This window comes from Cariama cristata, unplaced genomic scaffold, assembly GCF_000690535.1.
Source record: "Cariama cristata isolate BGI_N322 unplaced genomic scaffold, ASM69053v1 scaffold5293, whole genome shotgun sequence".
In the NCBI taxonomy this organism is placed as follows: domain Eukaryota; kingdom Metazoa; phylum Chordata; class Aves; order Cariamiformes; family Cariamidae; genus Cariama; species Cariama cristata.
In genome coordinates, this window is record NW_009606524.1 from 18,338 (window position 1) to 23,991 (window position 5,654).

Sequence of the window (5,654 nt, forward strand, 5' to 3'; positions counted from 1 at the left end):
CCCCACACCAGCCCCCGTCCTCCTGGGACCCTGTGCTCAGCTGCCTCAGCCCCCCGCTTTCTTGGGCTAACTGCGTGCCAACACGTACCGAGATGGTTTAACGCAGGGTCCCAGGTACCCCATCGGCCGCAGGAACATGGCTGCTCCAGCTCAGAGCAACCGGGGAAACTGCAGCCTCGGGTCCTTTGCTGCCTGGGAAGTTTGGTTTAGTGCACGTCTCCTGGAAGGATGCGCATCTTGCACATCAGCTGTCTTTTCCATGCTGTGCTTTGTGGTGACTGTCAAGATATTAGCCCTGATGTTTATTCTACCAAAAAGTTGGTTCTTCCATTCAGTAAACTGCTTCATGGTTACATCAAGAAAAATGTGTTAGATTAGTTCTCTCCCAGCGCTCCCTCCCTCCAGCCTCTGCACAATCAAAATGTTCCTTTCTCACCAAGGGTCCACGCAACAGCGTGTGCAGACGGCTACTTGCTGCAAAGTTTTATCGTTTGGATTTGAAAAGCCTGATCCCCTCTAATGAAAGAACCTGACAAAGTGAGGGGTGTCTGGCTGGAGGGTGCTGCTCTCCAACAGCTTGAGCTCGTACCACCTGGGGCTGCCATCACCCCACCGTCACCTTTCCTCGCCACACACGCTGCCCCAACTACTGCTTTGTGCCAAATCCACCACCTCCCTGAGCCCACGGGGAGCAACTCTTGAGCTGCAAAACTCACTCATCAGTTGCTACTTGGGAGTATCCTCCTGGCTATCCATAAAGAAGTTTTCCAGCATTTATCCCAGGAACACGTGCCGAGCCCGCGCATCACTGCATCACAATGAACACGGGATGATTCCAGACATCCGTGAACCACACACAAGTAACAGGGACAGCAAAGCCTCTACAAGTGAAACTGGACCATAAAGCATCCGCTCTCATCTCAAAAGACACAGGCAGGTGTGGTTAGCTTTTACAGGTAACACATACCTCTTTCCTGCGAGGTCCCAAGCCAGCCTGCTAAGGCAACAGGGGAGCACGACAAAGCCAACAGCACTCCACTTCTCAGCTTCCATACTTATTTAAACACTTTAATACCCGATTCTGCTGCCACACCTGTGCCAGCACTATTTGTGATGCCCCAGAAGTTTTATCAGGTAACTGAGCTACATCAGAAACTACCTGGGAAATCGTCTTGTCTTTTTTTAAACCCTGATCAATTCCTCAGTTCAGTTCTACAGATGTTTTATAGATGATCCTGCAAAGAGTTGCACCGGCACACATAGAATGGGTGTGTGTAGCAGGACTAAAAAGTGGGTGTTATTTAAATTGTCACTGCTGCCGAAACAAACACCCAAATTAGAGCTTAAGAGTAAATGACTACTGCCATCATCACTGCAACCTGTGGAGTTTCAAGGAATTAACAATAGAAAGGCAATTTGGCATTCCCCTTGCTTTGACCCTTCAACCCAAACTCTGCTACTTTTGTTTGCTCAGATTTTGTCTCAGCAGCCTCAAACTTCACAACAGTCTCACCGCTGCAAGGGGTGCAAATGAAAAGTTTTTAAGTACACACACTCCCACTCAAAAACCCTCTCAAAAAGTAACAGGCTCTATTACCACCAAGCACAAATTGGCCAGGACTATACGGGAGCTAACCAGACAGTCCGACTAGTTAAACTCAGTATCTGTCGTCGCGTAGGATCACAGGCACTGTTGGAACGTACTTCCACCAAGCAAAAAAAAAAAGCTATTTTGGAAAGAGGTGGACAGGAAAGCTGCAAAGTAAGGCCAAGAAACCAACTACACCATCACCCTCAAACAGGTGAATTCCAGCAAATCCAGCTCTTTACAACACACAGCATCATCCTCATTTAAGGTTATTTAGAATTATGAGGAAAGTGAATGCAATGGGACTTACTCCATCAGGCCCAAATCTTGATCTGGAACCGGTAACGACACTTCAGACCCTCCACGTCAGGAAATGCCACAGCCACCCGCACGTTTCAGCACACACCTGAAACACAATCCGCTGCCTTGATGCACAAAATGCGATACTACTTGAAACACGATGAAGTACAATAAGGAAATAAACAAAACTGGTGAGAGGTACAACAGGTTCCAGCCTCTTCGCACGCTGCAGCTTCCTCAAAACTGATAAGCTTATTAAGGCCTCACAGAAAAGGATAAAGCTAAAGCAAAAGCCATTCCTAGTCTACTTTCGCCCACACGTAACACTTCTCTGCACCCAAAGAAATCACCAGGACCCTCCCAAAGTGAACCACCGCCTTCCTCCAGTCTACGCCTATATCATTACAGCAGTGTCTTGAACCTTCTCGCCCCCCCTTTTAAAACTCAATTCTAGAAAACATATTTATCACTGATTATAGAAGCTTGTGTTTCTAGGACTTTGGTAAGGCAATCAATACAGAAAACACTCATGGAAGCATCTTTAACGATGCAACTCATGCGTCAACTGGAAGATCACCCCAGGCCAATGCACTACTTAACATACTACAACACAGACCGATTTATTCTTAATAATTCGGATCACGGACCTCTCCTGAAGGTCTGAGCGGCAAGGCCAGCTGAGATACTGCATGAATGGCAGCCTGATTTACAATCAGCTCCAACCACACAGTGAGCATACGAAGGGTTGTTACTCAAACCAAAGCTGGGTTTGCATGGCAGAGAGGTATTAATGGCAAATAATTAAATTATTGTCTAATATTTAAAATCAGATAAAGACTGCTACATATTCAAGATGAGGAACCATTTAATTGCAAGCACAATTCTACCAGCCAGTTGGAAACGACAGGCTTTCCCACAGAGCGAAAACGAAGAGATCTCATTATTCCTGACATCAGGTAATACATTCCCTGAAGAGTACAGAGCACAATTTAACAAGGCAAAGGTGTTCTGCTTGGTGGAAGAGGTGGTTTCTCAGCACACCGAGCCCAAAGGGAAAAGCGCTGCTTCTACCAGAACCAAGGAATATCTCCCCTACAAGACCTCACACGGACGCTCCTCTCCAGTTACTGTTTCTACACAGTTCTGCTAGGAAAATGATTTTCCTGCAAGAAAATCCTATCACCCATCGTTGAGTCTTGGTACATTCTTGCTAACACACAAGCTTTGGAAGGAAACTGATGTTGATACTTAGTGTTTAAGTCATGCAGCAGAAGTAGTTCGCCCATATGTTTTTTCCAGGGGAAAAGGCTGAATAAATGAAGACATAATACCAGACATCCCAGGTGGCTTCCAAGATGATGTAATTTTTTTTTTTTTAATAGCTTATTTCTTATAGGTCTCCTTTGAAATAGAGGTTACCCATGTAAATTCTGAACTGTGTGAAACTAAGTTATAAATATATTCTGCAGCAATTAGTAGAAGAGGTCTCAAGTGCTAAATGCATGTGTACAATTAAAACATTGCTCCTGAGCCTGCACAGCTTTATGTAGCAGTTAAAACCAAGATGAACAATTGGCACGGCAGATTACTTCTCAAAGCAAGCAGGTTCTGAAAGCTTGGGAAAAAAAGATTATTTTGACCAGTTCAACTCAACACAGATAGGGAAACTTATCTCTCTCTATTTTTGTTTAATTTAAGGCAGAACCTCAGAGTTCACCAAGATACCACAAAGACCTTTACAGCCACACTGGAATGAATATCCACAACGGAGAAACACCTTGTATTAGAGAACGTACCAGCGAAGCTTCAATTTACAGCACCCCACAGGAAAGCACTATAAAGAACAATATCCTCCTCCTCAGCCTCACAAAACCGGACTCCTTCTTGCACAGCTGACAGTAATAGTGCAGTTTTCACCCTCTCCCTTCTCCAGAAACACACATAGACACACCAACAATTATACTGAAAAGCCTGAATGAAATCCAGGCCTCAAAGCTTGATTTTCTTGGTAAACAAGGAGGTCAATCACAATAATGAATACTGTAAGTTTGAATGCAACCACTTCTTTTAGGAGAAGATTCTAAAAGCCAGAAGAAAGTAGCCAGAGTTTTCTGTGAGTACCCACAAGTGCAGCAGCTCGTAGCCACGTTGACTTCTTCCTGTGAAAAGACAGCAGTTTCTTACACTTTTACGCTGGTGCCCAAGTGTGATTAAATTCAGATTCTGCTTTTAAGCACGTTCAAAACTGAAGTTTTTCTTCTCTTCGTGAAAGAGGCATGACAGCTGGTTTTACTGATTGTTTACCACATATTCTACGTGCTTTGGAGCAAGAAACTCTGAGATCTAAGCCTGCACAACGAATCTCAACTACACCACCTCTGCTCTGCTTCGAAGAAAAGGTTAAAGTGGAAGACAGCCCCCTGCCTACAGGCATTTCTAAACAATGGGCTGATTTTTCTGCCACCAATTATTGCCCTGGACAAGCATCAAGTATGTAGAATTATAATTTAACATACATTACTCCTAAGCTTATGGGGCTACTGACCTGTTGGAAGCTCAGCAGAGCTACTGGCATATGCTCTGACTTCTCCTTGCAGGCAGCTGCCTGGTTATTTCTGATCCCCCTCATCACAACCAAACTGCAAGCACATTCGCAGCATAATGTAACATTAACGTACGGAGAAAGGGAAAAGCATCCATCACAAAACACATTTCCTGTCTGCTTAATACCGCACAGCCACAGCATTTTGGAAAGTAACACCAGAATTAGGGTAACCATTGCTGCTGACAGGTTTGAAGTGAAAAGAAACCATAGATCTGTTTGAATTTCATTAAACTAGGTTGACACTTGGTCTAACGTAAAGTGAAAAATTGGCGGCCACAAAAAGAGAACTCAGAGCAAACAAAATTCATGAAGTGTACCAACTGACATTTCACCAAGATCCACGTTAAACTACTGCAAACTCAAACAACTTTGACATTTAAAAGCCCCCAATTACCATTATAATTCATTACTGTTACTTGAGCATGTAATGCTGCAGCTTGTGACAAATGCACATCACAGGGGATTACTACAGAAGCTACAAGGTCAGGGCGATTTTTCTTCAGTTTTCATGTCACATGCAGGCTGCTCCAGCGCGTTTCCAAATGGCAATAACTTCATAAGGTACCTTAAGACTTCAATACAGGTCTATTACAAAAACCCACTTGTTCAGACAGAAGCAGGTATGACTTTAATAGAACCAAAATACCACTTCGCATACCCAGCCTCCTGCAATCACACACATGCGTGCGTTCAGCCTGACGCACCCGTAGCTGCCCCCACAAACCGCAGATAGCCAAGACAAACCCACCTTTGCATCCTGCTCTGGTGACTGTTGATCTAAGATTCAAAAATCTGACAGATTGCAGGCTCTGCAGTCCTCTCACAGCAATAAACACCTAAGCGGAGAACTGCTTTAATGTGCCAAAAAAAAACCTTTAAAAGGAGTAAATGATACTTCGGATAACCACCACTTAAACGTTAAGGCCGCTTACAGGTAAAACATCCGCCGACTTCTGTGCTTACACTACATCCCAGAAGGAGCAGATAAGCTCATTACCACGCTGCAGGAAAGGATAAAAGCGAAGACTGAGGCTGCTCGGTGCTGGAGCAGCTCCAGAGCCCCGAAGCCACCGTCGAAGCCCTCCCGACCTCCCCGGAGCCCGGGGTACCCCAGGCCCCGCGACTCCGGCTGGAGGCGGCCGCAGGGGCCGAGGAACAGGT